General features: G+C 38.7%; 1 pseudogene; it reads left to right on the top strand.

Annotated features, from left to right (window-relative positions):
* Positions 1-3,470, top strand: part of LOC149528731 (UDP-glycosyltransferase 73C4-like) — a 47,594-nt pseudogene extending 44,124 nt beyond the window's left edge.
* Positions 3,471-18,511: the final 15,041 nt, after the last annotated feature.

Genomic DNA, 18,511 nt, shown 5'->3' with positions numbered 1-18,511 from the left:
GTTAGACCATAGTCTAGCATTTGTCTCCCTATTTTTTTGTGTGTTGATATCATCAGACATGGTCTTTCTTGAATGGAATGACTCGTTGGTGGAAGAAGGATGATTTTTTTGCAACCTGCAGATGGAGTAGTAAGAGGAAGACACGTATAAAAAGGAGTTAGGTCTCTGAACCAAGTAGGAGTTAGGACATGCTAGAGTGGGGTCAGCCCAAGATATTTTGGAATCTTGAAGAACCTGGTAAAGGGTATCTGGAAAGGTGAAAATAAACAAGTATTTTTACAGCTACAAAGCAAGAATTGAGAGCATTATAAATAATGAAGAAGAAACTTAAATCCATACAACTTCACCTCTATTTACAATTTGACCTTTCTACAAGTGAAATATGACAATATACAAAATTTCCAATCACATTTTCACTTTAAAAAGAACACCAAATATACCTTTGCTACAATATATCTTCTTCAAATTCTCCACTATTAGATTCTTTAGAACTGCAAGCTCCTGTGCAGAAAAAAGATGAGATGTACTAAGTAATTTTTGATGGGAAATATTTAAACAAATCAACTATCAAATTTATTTTTTATGAAATTCAGTTGCTTTATTATGTACTAAAGACTTGGCAAGATGTTCCCAAGTTTATCTATAGAATGCCTATCTACATGGTTGTTTGCAAATAGTCTAGTATGATGCCGCTTTTGAACAACAAAAAATGTCACTAGGGCTAGTAATTTCACTCAAGAGATGCACAAGCCTATTGACACCACAAAAATTTTAGTTCATATAGCATTCAACTATCTTCTTTAACAAAATACAAAGAGAATACAAACAAACTAATGAGCTGTGTCTATCTCAACTGAATAGCAAGTACTATAGTGAGTATTAGGAAACTAACCTTGTGAATAGCATCCAGTTCATAAAGTATTAGGAAAGTGACCTTGTTGATTAGTTTAACATAGATTGGTGAATAGAAAATACATACTAAAAATTTGATTTTTTTCCACACTTGTTCAAACCATATAATGAAATGACAAAAAATGAATTGTATACGAGTCACTCCAAATCCTTAGCTTTTAATATGCTTCATAGATGAGATTGCATTATATGTGTTGAACAAGATGTGGAAAAAAATCAAATGACATAGATATAAGCATTCTCACACCATGAGTGAAGCAACAATTACATAAAGCTTTATTACAAAAAAATTGTCAATATAATTTACATTGTATATACTTCTTTATATAATGCTTCAATTCCTAAACTAAGAAAATATAGCTAGTGTTCTAACCATGCATAAAAATAAAATTACAGTGCAGATGTATGAAATTATATGCATAACTACTCCTATACTAGTTTATAACTACTATGGAAGCACAACACTGCAATCACAATACCAAATCCAACTCCAGCCCACCATCAACTCTCTATTATATCTTTGCTTCTACCAACTATAGTCTTATTCCATTCTGCTTGATGCTCTCTACAACCTGAACCATAACCCAGTGTCATATTTTCAAGGGGAAACCCATGAAGGTTGGGGTTTCCTAAAAAGGAGGAAGCCTCAAATGTTGTAAATTATTTTCCCTGTGGTATTAATCCTGAAAACATGTTGTTTGAAAGATTCAATACTTCGAGGAAGGTTAGATTTGAAAATTCGAAAGGAATTTTTCCTGACAACTTGTTTTCTGAAAGATCTAGAGACTCTAAATGAGCCATGTTTGCCAAGGATTTAGGAATTGATCCACATAGCTGATTATTTGAGAAGTTGAGAGAAATTAAACATTGGAGGACTCCCAATGCTAGAGGAATATTTCCTGAGAGGTTGTTATGTGAGAGATCCATGAACTTGTCTGCATAGATTATCTTCTCGTATGTTTGAACCCTTCCTTTTATCCAAATTGTTACTATAGACACCTAAATTTGATTACACCGCTTTAGTAATCCTATTTAGTTATCTCTAAAGGCATCATTAATTAAATTCCTATTTAATTAATCATTTTTCCATCCCCTAGCTGATTAATTTAATTAATCATCTATAGTCCTAATTGATAAATCAAATAACCTATCATTTATCAATTAAATCCTTTTCTCTTATCTAATTCCAAAATCTCCATTTATTAAATAAATCTATTTGATAAATAAAATCCTCAAATCTAAAAACCCCTAACCTATCCCTAATCCTCCATTTAGCCTAATCCACCCCATCCACCCATACTAACCTAGCTTAGCCACTAACTCACCCAACCTCAATAATGCCATCCACTTTCACATCTCTAACATCCTTAATCTAATCCTAAACCCAAGCATAATCCACCCCCTAATGTTGTCACATTCCCTAAACAAGTTTAAGACTTTCCTAAACCAAATCAAAGTACCCTCTCCAAAATATCCCAACCACCAAGCCATGAGTGCTCTTACAAACCATAAAAGACTCTTACAAGCCCACTCATAACTCTTACACCCCTCTTCCATACTCAATCTCCTTCATCATGCCTTTAACCAACCCCTTACCCTACCCTCTCAGACTCATCCTCATTGTGACAAGTGTCACCTTCCCATTGGTGCTAAACAAGCACAATCCATGTGCTCCCCTTTGAGTGCATCTTAGCCCTCCTTAACCATCTCTCCATCCTTGCATCTTAGCCCTCCATCCCTCAAGCCTCTTGCCTATAAATTGAATCCTCTCCCAAGCCATTTCATCAAAATCCTTGAGCTAAAGTTACCATAATATTTTGAGAACCAAAGTCATCAATCTTAACCTTATAATGCCAAATTGAGAGCTCACAAGGCTACTAATTTGCCACTACCCATCTTCACCATTGAAGCAATTGGGCAAGTAATTGAGCATACATCCACATCAAAGGACACATCTACAAAATCAAGGAAGCATCGAGTGTTTTCTCTTTTGAGGTTTGCATTTCTTGTTTGCTTTCTTTGTCTAAGCTTATATGTGAATTTAGTTTTAGTTTTTGAATGTTTCTCTTATTGTTAATATTCTTTGCACACTAATCTTGTTCTACATTTTGGCACACCCGGTGGGACCCCACTATGGGTCATTTATTTATCTATTTCAATCTACATGTTACTTTTATAAACTAACCCTCTAATGCTTGTTGTTGTTTGAGTAGGTTGTAGGGTGTTTTTCTTGTTTTTGTAGGTTGAAAGGCACACTTAAGAAGAAGACATACCCTCTAAAAATCCAAAAAAAAAAATTTAAAAAAATTTCTAAAAAAATTCACACATTTTGGTTCTGTTTGCGCAGTGTCATCTCCGCAGATCAACGTCTCTACAGATTGGCATCTGCGCTTGTAGCTATCGTCTCCACCAACTATTCTGTCATCTCTACAACCTCAATTGTCGTCTCTGCAGATTGGCATCTGCGCTTGCAAACTGTCATCTCCGTTGTCGCCAACTTGAACTATTGTCTCTGCTGCCACCAACCTGAACTGTCATCTCCACCACTGCCAACCTGAACTGTCATTGCCACCTCTTTCTCTGTCGTCTCCGCAGATCAGCATCTCCACAGATTAGCATCTCTGTAGTTTGGCGTCTGCGCCTGATGAACTATCATTTCCACCTGTCTTTGTTGCATTTTTGTTTTAACATCTTTGTTCCTGCACTTTGTAGCTTTAAAAAAAAAAAAAAAAAAAGAAGAGTATAAATTTTATTTTAACTTTTGGTGGTTTCATAGAGTAGAGGTTATTTTAAGCATTTTTACGCCTAGAAAAAAGAACAAAAAAAGTTGATTTTTTTTTTCCCATAGTTAAGCTTCAAATTTTGAGATTTTTGGGTTACTAATCAAATTGACTTTTTGTAGCTATTGCAGGTTAGAGCACATATGAAACCACTAATCATGTTTTTTGTAGGTTCTCTTTACATGGTTTTAATGTGTTTGAAAAATGAACTTGAATGTTTAAACACTTGTCTTTGAATGCATGTTGCTAAAATGAACTTGAATGTTTAAACATTTTTCCTTTGAATGAATGTTTCTCAAACATAATCTTGAATTTCATGGATTAAAATCAACCTTTCTTGGAATGCATGCTTAAAACAAACAAACAAACTCAATCTTGAATGCAAAAGATCAATGAATCAATACAATATCTCACACTTCAATTTTTAGGCATAAAAAGAATCTACATTCTAGAAACTTTCTAAGTTATAAAAACCAAATAAAGACGCTCTAAGTGAGTTTTTAGTTGGACTCACCCTCTTTAATCACCCATCAATTTAACCATTGGTTGCAATCTTTGTGCCATCTATGGGATGGGTCCACCTAAGAGGGTGTTAAGTGCTCCACAAAGATCAAACTTCACTTACTTGTGTTTTTATTAGTTTTTTAACTTAAAAAATTCTTTGAATGCACATTAGGCTCGCTAACACTTCATTTAGGCATTAAAATTTGAAAAAATCTTGACGTGGAGGGCCTCCGGGCGAGCGCTTGAAATCCAGTTTCACAAATCTTTTTTTGGGCTTAAAATAAACTCACACTCAATCTTGAATGCCTTAAAGAAAATCAATCGAAACTTGACATGGAGGGCCTCCGAGCGTGCAAGTTTGTTTTTGTTGACCCTAAATCTTTTTCTTGCTTGCATTCTTTAATCGATTTTACTTTTGTTGGCGCATTTCAAGTTGGAATTGAACATTTGAATCTTAAACATAACTGCTTGCAAATTCTAGATTAGAAAACATAAGCGTCAGTTGGAAAAGAATTATGTCTTTTAGCCCAAGATCATCCAAGTCTTCTCTCCCCTTATCGTCCTTCGAGGCCTTCTTGGGTGCATAAGATTAGGATCCAAAATCTTGTTTAAATTTTTAGGAGGCTTGCTTGGGTATTTCATCACCCCTTGGGATGACCTCAACTCTAGCGTTCTGGCAGAGTATAAGAACCGGGAGGTGAATCAAAAGACACCTCTCTTGGGATCAAGATTTTGTCACTCGGGCTAAGCCTCAAGGAAATTTATACCCTTGAGAAGTGAAAGAGGAGAAGTGGGTTACCACTCCTCTTGGCTGTGTGACATCTTTTTGGTGTCATCTATAGATTTGGGCCTCACATACCTTGGGTATATTGAGGACTCCCTAGCTAAACCAACTGTCAACCTTGCAGACAATCATCTAGGATGTTAATGTGTTTGAAGTGACTAATCAAAACATTTGTAGAACATACACACTCCTCGACACAAGTATCACATTCTGAGAACCACAAACTTCTATCTGGATGTTCCTATCTATTGCTTGATTTTATTTTACTTGTTGAAAGAATGTTTGCCAAACTTGGTCAATCCTAGCTTAGGGCACACTTACTGTAGTCACTGCCTATTCCAAAAGTTGAACGAGTCGAAGCAAAACAATCGAGATCTCTCAAAGCCAAGGAGATTTGGAAATTTATGTCAGAACAACCCAAACCTAAACAAAAGTTTGACAAAGTCAAACTCAAGCCATCTCAGGCATACCAAGAACTTTCAGCCAAGAGAAAGGAAATAACACCAAGCCCTCGATTACCAAACTCCACAAAGCAGAAGACAAAGTTGCCAACGAAGCCCTTCAAGAAGCTTGGTTAGATCGCACTATCAAATTTAGCCAACATCCATGAGTTAACCCTGCTTATGTCTTACCAACTAGGCATGATTTCTATGATTAGACCCCTTTATTTCTCCACATCTTCTTTCCTAAGCTAAACTTCAGAGTCATCTTTGTAGGAAAGCCAACTATTCTAGGTCATCCCCTTAAGCATTTTAGCTCATCCATCTCATTTAGAACCAAACCATCTAGCCAACAATCCAAAAACTTCACATCCAAGCCTTCAAAATTTTTGTCACATTGCCAAAAGTTTTCCATTCCTAACATCTTCCAAATCCACCAATCTCACCAAGCTTATCCCTTTGACAAAGCTTTGTCTAGGGTAATCTAGCTTTGTCACTTGTTATCCCTCATCACCTTGAGCTAAAGGTTGGGATCCACAATTGGTCAATCTCGTGTTCTTCCTAAAGGATCATCAGTCTATCCTTCAGTTGACACAATCACCACCAAGCTTGCACATAAGAAAGTAGACCTTTCATGCTTTGGCAACATATCTTTGAAGTTAGAATCCCTAACCCAATCCTCCTTAGGTTTTTTCATATAACTTTGCCTCAGCCTAGGAAATCATTTGTATAGAAAAGCCTTCCCCCTTTGCATCCACCAGCATTGTTGCATCTCATCCCTAGGAGCATTTTTCATGCCACCCATCACTTGCTTAGCTAAGAAGAAGAAGGAAACAATGGAGCCCTATCATTTGGATCAAACAACATTGCCCCCCTTGAGCACTCAACCATCCTCCAGTCCAAAGATCCATCTCACCCATCGTTTGGGTAGTTGCCACCACCCATAGGCTCTTATGATTCAAATTATCCTCAATATGTGCAAAAAGAAGAGCCTCAAGCCAATCCATATGATCCAATAGACCCAAACATACCATCCTCCACCCAAGTTGAAATCTCCATTCCGCAAGCCAACCCAGCCACCACCACGCCATCCTTGGTTCATACCTCTCTACTCCAAACCCCCTTTATCCAAAACACCTCACCATTCACTCCCTTCACTATTGTTGTTGCTGCTCCCCAACCCAGCCTTCCAAATCCACCCATCTCCCAAATCAGTGCTAGCATCTTTGGCCAACCTTAGTAATATACAATAGGGATGCCACCCATGGGGCCAAGTAATCAACCTTTCATCACCCCTAGCCTGTTTACCTCAGCTCAGAGCACAATTCCATCATTTCCACTAGGTCTTGGGAGCTCAATACCATCAGCCACAAATCCACAAGCTACTACCTTCACTCCACAAAGCTATCAAATCCCAAATGCTACTGTCAATTTTTTGCCAAGCTCCCAAGTGACCCCAGCTCCTACCACCACTCTACCAAGCTTCCAAATCTAGCCACAAAGCTATCAAACCCCATCAGTTCCATTCCCAAGCTTTCAATTCCTGCCACCTCCACCACCAACTAATCCATTACCTCCTATTACCAACTACTTTTCAATGCCACTTCTAGGAGGTAATCCAACACCCCAGTCAACCAACAATTATTTGCAAATACCATCCCAAATGGGGGCGCAACCCACATATATTGGTCAAAATTCTCAAATCCAAAGTCAAGTTGCACAGGCTCCCTGATCCTTTCCCCAAGCTTCACAACCATCTTATACTTTACCTCCACAAAGCAATCCATTTATCCCATAGCCAACTTATGTTCCTCAATCCCAACCTCAAATCCCATATCAACAGCAAGCCTCATAGCACATGCAGTAATATGTGCCACCTCCACCTCAACAACCCGTCATCCACCATGTAGCTACCCAAACAATGTACAATCCCTATTAGCAAATCCCTCATAGCCATCCATATTCAGTGACCCCATCTAGCACATACCTACCTCAAGGCACTCCTACATTGGGGGCACCCCAACCATCACCTATCAATTTAGAATGGGAACAAATGAAGATAGCTCTGAAAGCCATCCAAGAAGGGAATGATCCGAAGACATTCAAGTTTGAGACTGTGTGTCCTTATCCATTTGATAGAGCCATTACTATGACTCCATTCCCCAAGCATTTTGAAATACGTAAATTTGATAAATTTAGAGGAAAAGGAGACCTAGTCACCCACATCAAAGAATTTTATATACACTACCAAGAATTGGCATACAGTGATGTCTTCCTCTTACGCCTCTTTCCCAAAAGCTTGGTCGGGCCAGCTCTTGAATGGTTTTATAGAATCCCATATGGCACAATTAAAAACTTCGCTGAATTGTCTGAGGCATTTGTAGCCCAATATGCCCATCTTGTTGAAATAGAGTTATCAATAGTTGACCTTGTCCACACTAAGCAAAAAGGTGGAGAAAGCCTTGCCGAATACCTACAAAGATGGCAAATCCTTACCACCCACATATCCTACACCTTGCCAGAGCGCCATGTGGTGAAAATGTTTATTGATAATGCCCATCCCAACTTGGCTCACCACATGACCATGAACTGTTTGCAGACCTATAAAGATATCAAAGAGAAAGGAATGATCCTTGAGCAAGGACTCATTAAGGATGGTGTGGTCAAGATTTACAAAGAGGCCAACCAAAATCAATCACACTCCAATGACAAGTCTAGGTATTGGAACAAAAACAAGCATGTTGCAACAGATGGGGTTACTGACACCAGACATGTGAATATTGTTGGTCCTTCCCAAAATCAGTCTAACCCACAATATAAACCACATAATCAACAAGCTATCAACTACCAACAATAGAATAACCAAAGCTATCAAAACAACAATACAAGACCCAACTTTCAATGGTCTAACAATCAAGCTAATGCCATCAATGTAGCTACAGGGCAAAAACCTAGATTCCAACCCGCACCTATAAACTATACACCTCTTGATGAGCCATTGGACGTCATTTTTGAGAAATTGGCTAAGGAAAACCTAATCAAATTTCCTCCTAACCATCAAATTGACCTAAGCCAATCCAAAGCTGCATGGTACAAAGACAATGAGTACTACAAATTTCATAGGGTAAAAGGTCACACCACCCTCAGATGCATGAAACTAAAAGATTATGTGCAGGACCTCATTGCTTGGAAAGAAATCACTGTTGGTGCCTAAACCTCTCCCAATGCAGGCTTACAGATCTATCAAAATTCTTTTCCTCCTCACAACAACCAATATCCTAGAAAAGCACCTATCCAAGCCAACAACAACAACACCAACAACTGCTAGCCAAACCAATAGCATGGGAAGAACAATGACCACACTTCATCCTATATAGACTATGGTAGCCTTATAGGTTGTATATTCAAGAAAGAGCCTTTTTTCAATGCTATCAATATCTGAGGACCAGACAATGAGTGTGCAGTCACCACTTGAAGAGCACAATTTAACATTGTAGGCCCACCAGTTTCATTAGCACCATCAGCTCCATCAAAAAGCCAATACAATATCTTGGAACACCTTGGGAACATACCAACCCAAATCTCCATTTTAGACCTTCTCCGCACTAGTCTTGTGTACAAAGACATCCTTGACAGTGCTCTCATAGAATCTCGTGTCCCTTATGATATCAATGCTACTGATTTTTGTAATCTTGTTGGACACCTTTCATCCTCATGTGCCCTATCTTTCAAACCCACCGACATACCCGTGGTCGAGCCAGATCACACCCTTCCGCTTCGCATAACCATCATGGTATCCAATTTTACCATGAAAAGAGTAATGATAAATAATGGATCAGCCTTGAATATTTGCACCCTAAAATTCATAAAACAAGTTGGGTATACTGAGGCAGATATCATCAGTGAGGTTATCACCATCAAAGCTTATGACAACTTGGAAAGAACCATAAAAGGAACTATTTTGCTACCAATCAAGGTGGGGCCGGTCATCCAAGAGACAATTTTCCATGTTATTGATCTAAACCTACCATTTAACATCCTCCTCGGCTGCCCATGGATTCATGCCATGAAAGCCGTTCCATCCACCTACCATTAGTGCATCAAATTTTTGCATCAGGGCACTGAGGTGACCATCCATGTCGATCTAGAACCCTTTTCTTACTGCAATGCGATTGAAGCCTCATATACAAACCATTTCCCTAGAATTGATATTGGCACAGCCATCACCAGTTCATCCCATACTTGTAATGTCCCATAAACCATCCTCGCCTCCACCCTATCTACCATGAAGATCAATAACAAAAGCTGTGGAGAGTATAGTCTGTCAGATGCATTTGCTATCGGGCACTCCCACTTGATCCACATGCCCATGGATGACTGACATATCACAAAGCTAAGGAGATTCCACCTCCTCGATACAAACAGTTTGGCCCAACAACCTTTGTATCCTCAAAAATCCCTCTTCATGAGGAGATCACTCCAGATATCAACAATTGGTTACATAAGGATGCACCTCCAAGAAATCAAGCACGCCTTGATCACTTTAGCCAAAAGTATCCCTAAGATCATAAGCTCATTACTGACAAATGGAACTATCAAGGTGGTGGTCTAAGAGCAGAAGAAAGAGGCATGCAGTGCCCCATCGATGTACACAAGTGGGAATCAAAGTCAGGTCTTGGCTTTGGCATACCCACAACTAGGGGCCCCAATGAGAATGGTCACACTTTTTCAAACATTCACTGTGACCTTGTCAAAATTGAAGACATTCTTAAGGAAGTTGAAAAGAGAGCCTACGATGATATCCCAGACCAAATCTTCCTTAGAGACTCTGTTCTCCAAGAACTATCCATCCACCTCATTGACCTACCACTCGCCTATCCACAACTCATAGATTGGGACCAACCAAGCATCATACACATTGATGAGTTCACATTAGAGGAAGTGCTTCTAAGATTCATGGGAGCCGAAACTCCTCACAAGAAAACAAAGCCAGATTATGCCTATATTTATAAGCTAGATCCCAAGGGGCATTTTGGAGAAAATCCCCAACCTAGTTCTGATACACCCAAAACTGGAACTAAGGTGAATCCAGGACTAGCGAAGATAGCAAAGAGAACCCCTCAGCAAGAAAATCTAGAGTCACAAGCAAAACATGAGGATTTAGCATTGGCTCCTCAAGATAATTGACTAGAGGTGTCTTCTATTCTAATTGAGGATACTAGAGAAGTCAACATTGGTTCTTTAGAGATCCCTAGACTTGTTCACATTGTTGCATCCCTATCACAAGACCATGCTGACCTCCTCTTTGAGGTCTTAAGAGAGAATATTGGCCAATTTGCATGGTCATATCAGGACATGCCAGGACTTGATCCAAAGCTTTTAGTTCATCATCTTATAGTCGATCCAAAGCTCAAGCCCATCAGAAAAAAGCTTAGAAAAATGCACCCTAAGGTGGTATTACTAGTCAAAGCTGAATTAGAAAGAATGTTAGCTGCTAAGGTTATCTGACCTATCGACTACTCAGAGTGGATCTCCAACATGGTCCCTATCACTAAGCCTTCTGGTGACATCAGAATCTGCACTAATTTCAGAGATCTTAACAAAACTTGTCCAAAGGATGATTTTCCCTTGCCCAACATAGATATGATTGTAGATCTTATAGCTGGACATAAAATTTTGTCCCTCATGGATGGATTTTTTGGGTATAATCAAATCAAGATTGCAGAAGAAGATCAACATAAGACAACATTCACTACCCCTTGGGGAACCTTTTGCTACAACATGATGCCTTTTGGCCTAAAGAATGCTGGGGCTACCTATCAAAGAGCTATGACAACCATTTTCCATGATCTTATCCATAGCATTTTAGAGGATTATGTGGATGATATCTTGGTCAAATCTCATACCTTCATGGATCATCTTGCTAACCTGGAGAAAGTCTTTGATAGGTTAGCCAAATATCATCTCATTTTGAATCCCAAGAAGTGTGTCTTTGGGGTCACATCTGGCAAGCTTCTAGGCTTTATAGTTTCTAAACGAGGTATAGAGATCGACCCCAAGAAGGTCAAGGCTATCTTAGACATTCCTCCTCACTAGACACTGCAACAGCTTCGCTCTCTTAAGGGAAAGCTTCAATCCATTCGGCGCTTCATCTCCCAGCTTGTAGATAAGTGTATGCCATTTTCACATTTACTGAAGAAAGATGAAAACTTCAAGTGGGATCCTTTATGTCAATAGAGCTTTGATCAACTCAAGCAGTATCTCACCAATCCCCCTATCTTGGTTCCACCAGTTCCTAGTTGTCCCCTAATTTTTTACATATCAGCAACGCCTACTACTCTAGGGGCACTTCTAGTATAACTTGATGACTACGACAGAGAAAGAGCCATCTACTATATCAGTAGAACCCTAGTTGGTTATCAACTTAAATATACTCCTATGGAAAAAGCTTGTTTGGCAGTTGTTTTCTCAACTCAAAAGCTTCACCACTACATGCTCAGTCATACCATCCAACTAGTCTCCAAGATAGACCCTCTCAAGTATATGCTCTCTAGAATAGCTCTTATAGGCTGTTTGGCCAAATGGGTTATGCTCCTTAGCAAATTTGACATCCAGTATGTGGAAAAAACGGCAATCAAAGGGCAAGCTATAGCAGATCACCTAGCTGATGCACCTCTAATAGATGCATATCCTTTGATCATAGAATTTCCAGATGAGCATATCTATCTAATTGAAGAACATCCCCCATGGAAACTTTATTTTGATGGCTCATACACATCTCATGGATCAGGGGCAGGAATATTGTTGGTTACACCTCAGGGAGATTACATTCCAAAAGCCTTCAAGCTACAATTCCCTAGCACCAACAATATAGAAAAATATGAAGCTCTTGTAGTAGGATTAAAGCTAGTTGTAGAATGGAACATCACTGAGTTAAAAATCTTTGGTGATTCTCAGCTCATCATTAAGAAAGTCTTAAATGAATATCAAACCAAAGATGAAATTCTATTACCCTAAAAAGAGCTAGTTGATCAGCTAACCCAGCATTTTACAAAGGTTCAATTTACACAAGTGCCTCGAACACAAAACAAAGTAGCAGACGCTATGGCTACTATCGGCTCACTCTTGGAAATTCCCCAAGTAGCTAGACAGTATGAGTTTTTACTCGTGCAGCTCCTCACACCCGCCTATGCAAATAAAGATTTAAATTGTGTTTGTATCTTGGTTGGTCCTCAATCCCCTTGGTACCATGAGATTCATGCTTACCTTAATGATGGTATCATATCCCCTCACCGCACACGTACCCAACGCCAAAACCTCATCCAAAAATCATCCCGCTATGTTATCATAGCCAATACCCTATATCGTCGGGGTTATCACGATACTCTCTCTCGATGTTTAGATGAAAATGAGGCCGCGATGGCGTTAAAAGAAGTACACTCCAAACTTTGTGGTACCCACACAAGTGGTATTGTCCTAGCACAAAAAATCCTTAGAGCAGGTTACTATTGGCCTACCATTGAAGAAGACTCCTGTGACTTTGTCAGAAAGTGTCTCCCATGTCAGAAGCACGCAAATCTTGTGCACGCTCCAGCACAAGATCTATAGCCTATTACACCACCTTGGCCTTTCGCTTGTTGGGGCCTTGATCTAGTTGGAACTATCACACCTCTCTCATATAATGGACATAAATGGATAATAACAGCTACAGACTATTTCACTAAGTGGGTTGAAGCAGTACCCCTAGTCTCAGCTACAAGAGTTCAAGTCTCCAAGTTCATCTTGTACCACATTGTTTGCCACTTCGGCATCCCATCCACCATCTTCATTGATCACGAAGGTAACTTTGAAAATCTCAACATGGAAGAATTATGCACTTCCCTATGCATCCATCGCCACTTTTCTTGCCCATACTTCCCACAAGGTAATGGCCAGGCAGAGGCAACTAACGAAACCCTCCTCAAAATCCAAAAGAAAGTTGTCAATGATTCTGGCCGCGATTGGAACCTACAAATAAATCTAGCTCTATGGGCCTATCGAACCTCCTTCCATACATCCATAGGAACAACTCCATACCCCTTAGTCTATGGTGCCGAAGTGGTACTACCCATAGAGGTTGAACTTCCCTCATTGTGCATATCTTTGTGAGGGAAAATATCAGATGAAGAATACAGAGTAGCTCAGCTCACCTAGCTAGATCTCTTAGATGAGAAGTGACAAAAAGCTTATGATCATCTCACAGTCTATCAAACTCATCTCAAAAGGAATTTCAATAAGAAGGTGCTTCCACGACACTTTTAGCCAGACGACATGGTCCTCAAAGAAAACATGAAACTCCAAGTAGATTGAGAAAGGAAAGGCAAGTTTGAACCTACATGGCGTGGTCCTTATGTTGTCACTGCATCCTTTGTCTCTGGAGCCTATCAACTATCTACACTAGAAGGAGAACTCTTAAATGATCCTACTAACATCATTCATCTCAAGAAGTTCTATGCTTGAAGATCCTTGGTATACCCAGCTTTTGAAAAATACAAAAAAATAGTAAAGAGAAACAAGCATCCAATGGTGAAAACTTGGCAATTCAAGCGCCTTGGATAGGTACTTTGGTGAAAACTTGGTAATTCAAGCACCTTGTGTACTAAGACTAATCCATTATCTATCACTATCCTATCCCTCATCCATCCATTCACCATCCCATAACACACCTGCTTGTTACTTTGGTGTTCCAACCAAATATCCAAAATTTGATGAAGCTTGTAAATACCTCCTATACAGCTTGTAAAATCTTGTACCTCAGCTTGTAAATCTTGTACCATACCTTGTATATCCAAATCTTGTCCAAATCTTGTACCATATTCTAGCTTGTAAATAATCTTGTATCCTAGCTTGTATCCTATCACATGCACACAAAGAACCCCATTTTCACTTAAGCTTTTCGCAAACCATCTACCTATCCACCTATCAACTATTATAGACATCCCATCCTTCACAAACATTTCCATCTCACAAAAACCAAACCATGAACAAACTTGTACATTTGTAACATATCTTGGTCCATCAGCTTGTAAATCCTCTTTAGCTTAGTACCATTGTGTCTATCCAACTTTCGTGTCAACTCCTTCCTGATCAGCATCTTGCACACATCGCACATCTTGGTTAGCTATTCCAATGCATCCCTTAGCTAGATCTCCTATCACCAAAGTGTTATCCTTCTTAGTTTAGCTTACCAGATGCATCACTCATCTAGATCCATTAGCATAGGTGCTCTCCGATAGATCCTTGCAGGATATAGCTTTCCTCATGTCTGATCTTGGTCTGTTGGTACCTCATCCTACCCATCTCGTTGGCAAATGGCTCTCTTTTGAATTTTCACTTTCTTCTGATTTGGAATCTTCCCTTTTGGGTCTTTAAGTATCTTTTCCAAGCAATCTTTTTGTTCCCTCCTCAAGGTTGCCACGATCTTCCTTATCATGGTATACTGCGAATGGGGCAATCTGAGCATTAGGTCTTGATCATGTCTTTTGCTTGTTTTCTTTTCTACTTGTGGGTTACCTAGTGTCATTTCCATGCTGCTTCCTCTGGGATTCATGTGTGATACTAGGACAATCCTTGCATGTTTGTTTTGAGTTAGTTCGTCAGTCCTCTGGATGGTTGGTGAAAAGGCTTTGATGTTCTTGGTAACCTTGGCAATTAACCAACAGTCCTATAGAAAATCTAGTGCTCAACTACATGGTGGCACTTCTCTTTGAAGTATCCCCCCCGCTCAAAAAAAAACTTCAATAGATTCCCTTCATCTCCATTATCCCCCATCCATCTCTAGCATCTGTCACTCCTCCCCCAGCTTATGCATCAGTATCTCTTTGAATCACTCCTCATGCTTAGCTTTAGGGATCCGCAATCCTAGTCTTAGGGATCCACCAATTAAATCAATCCACCAAGCCTCATCTTTCGAGATCCACAATCCTAGTCCTAGGGATCTCTGAAACCCATCTTCCGCCAATCTAACTCTTTGAAATCCTGTTGCATCAGCTTATCATCCTATCATCCATCTCCCTATCCTAGATTCCTTTTTTATAGCACTTTTCTCCTTCATCCCCACCCCCCCCCCCCCCCCCCCCCAATCCTGGAAAGTCTTAAGCTTGTGCCTCTGATTCTCCTTTATCATTCTCCCATAGTGAGAGTTTGAGCTAATTCAACCCCTCCTCTTTGCCAATCTGTGTCTCTGCTCGTCTCGATTTCTTGTACTTTTCAAGAAGCTGTCGAGCCTCATTTCTCTCTCTGCTACCTTCTTGAGGGGGCATCATCTAAGTCTAGTCTCTCCTCTTCTTATCTGAGATTGGGGCAACCTTGTTGCTAAAACATCTTCCTCATGTCGTCTTCACTCGAACTTCTTTGAAATAGTGTTGTCTCAACACTATGTCAAAGAGGGGCAAAATGTAGACACCTAAATTTGATTACACCGCTTTAGTAATCCTATTTAGTTATCTCTAAAGGCATCATTAATTAAATTCCTATTTAATTAATCCTTTTGCCATCCCCTAGCTGATTAATTTAATTAATCATCTATAGTCCTAATTGATAATTCAAATAACCTATCATTTATCAATTAAATCCTTTTCTCCTATCTAATTCCAAAATCCCCATTTATTGAATAAATCTATTTGATAAATAAAATCCTCAAATCTAAAAACCCCTAACCTATCCCTAATCCTCCATTTAGCCTAATCCACCCCATCCACCCATACTAACCTATCTTAGCCACTAACTCACCCAACCTCATTAATGCCATCCACTTGCACATCTCTAAGATCCTTAATCTAATCCTATACCAAAGCCTAATCCACCCCCTAATTTTGTCACATTCCCTAAACAAGTTTAAGACTTTCCTAAACCAAATCAAAGTCCCCTCTCCAAAATATCCCAACCACCAAGCAATGAGTGCTCTTACAAACCGTAAAAGACTCTTACAAGCCCACTCATGACTCTTACATCCCTCTTCCATGCTCAATCTCCCTCATCATGCCTTTAACCAACCCCTTTCCCTACCATCTCACACTCATCCTCCTTGTGACAAGTGTCACCTTCCTATTGGTGCTAAACAAGCACAATCCATGTGCTCCCCTTTGAGTGCATCTTAGCCCTCCATAACCATCTCTCCATTCTTGCATCTTAGCCCTCCATCCCTCAAGCCTCTTGCCTATAAATTGAATCCTCTCCCAAGCCATTTCATCACAATCCTTGAGCTAAAGTTACTATGCTATTTTGAGAACCAAAGTCATCAATCTTAACCTTATAATGCTAAATTGAGAGCTCACAAGGCTACCAATTTCCCATTACCCATCTTCACCATTGAAGCAATTGGGCAAGCAATTGAGCATACATCCACATCAAAGGACACATCTACAAAATCAAGGAAGCATGGAGTGTTTTCTTTTTTGAGGTTTGCATTTCTTGTTTGCTTTTTTTGTCCAAGCTTATATGTGAATTTAGTTTTAGTTTGTGAATGTTTCTCTTATTGTTAATGTTCTTTGCACACTAAATCTTGTTCTATAGTTACTTCATCCTCAAACTTTGATTCGTAAGGAGAGTCCAGATTTAAATTAGTGAAATAAGAGAAGATAAGTCATTCATCAATAATTTTAGATTGATTGACCATAGCATATAGATTACTTAGATCTTGAGGGATACTTTTTGATAAACAATTACTCGATAAATCTAGAATTTGGAGATTCTACAACCTCATAAGTTGGGATGGAATTTTACCTTCAAAATTATTAGAGGTTAAGCTCAAAATTTTCAAATCTTTCAGCTTTTCAATCCAAATAGGAATTTTACCTTCAAATTTATTATTTCCCAAATCAAATATTTTGAGACCTATGCAATTTGAAAGGGACGGAGGAATATTACCTTGAAACCTATTGCCATTGAGATTTAGTGCATGAAGAGCTGTGAGATTTCCCAACTCCTCTAGAATCTCCCCTTCCAAATCATTGTGAGCTAATTTTAAAACCACTAATTGAGAACACAACTTGATAGTTATAGGGATCTTGCCAATTAGCTTGTTATTTGACAAGTCCAAAATGCCCACTCTATCTGAATTTGTGCAAGTAGAAGTTGGAATTTCTTCGAAGAGGTTATTTCCCGATAATGACTGAAAGATTGATGCCCAAATATTTGATGGAGGTCTAATGTTTGGAATCAAGCCATTAAACATATTATCTGGCAAATCTAATAGGAATGAAACAAAATCCAGAGTAGGAAGTGTGCCATACAATCTATTCCCTTGCAAATCCACCACAAAAAATTGATGGGATATTACTTGACTTATAATTAATAATTATGGAAGGCTTTCTTTTCACTGCAATCAAAATCCGTTAACAGAATTGATGAAGGTAAGGTAGGGATATACCAAACTCGCACTATAATGTTGTTGTACATTTATAAGATAGAACAAAAATTGGATCCACATTTATATGAAACTTTTGAAATATTAAAAATATATAAGTAGTTCACCATAGTTTTTAACTCTCAAAATATTAAAGAAATGATATTCTATGATGCTAGTGTTTTTCCTAAATGCTAGACAAACTAAATTAGAGATGTATAGTATTTCATATACTACTACTCAAGAATTCTAATCATTTCAAATTGTAATAGAATAATTAGTATGTATTAAATGTACATTTATCACATGGCCTTTACCTTATTTTTCACTTGTTGTAATGCTTATTTATGGATCATGTACAAATTTGTTATGAGTTTTGGAAGATATTACCTTATCTCATAGACATCCTTGGTATCAAGACTAGCTTAGTTGTATATATGCAATGCATATTTTCAAGAATTCCATTTAAAAGGATACTTCTACATTTTCCATTATCTCCTCACTAAAATACAAAACACTAATTTTGAGCCATAAGTTTCCATCAATAAAATACATATGTATTGATAAGACACAGATCAATGCAAAAGAAAAGAAGAAAATCTTGGTGAGATAAGGCCACATAATAGAAGGAAAGAAGTATAGGAGAAAATTGTTAAATAGGCACACTAAATTGGTCATGGAGAACATTAAAATAAAGTCAATGAAT

The sequence above is a fragment of the Cupressus sempervirens genome, chromosome 11 (genome assembly GCF_028749045.1).
Source record: "Cupressus sempervirens isolate cs-2001-9-10 chromosome 11, ASM2874904v1, whole genome shotgun sequence".
NCBI lineage: Eukaryota > Viridiplantae > Streptophyta > Pinopsida > Cupressales > Cupressaceae > Cupressus > Cupressus sempervirens.
Note: the sequence above shows the minus strand (reverse complement) of the source record. Positions and strands in the feature narration are given on the sequence as shown.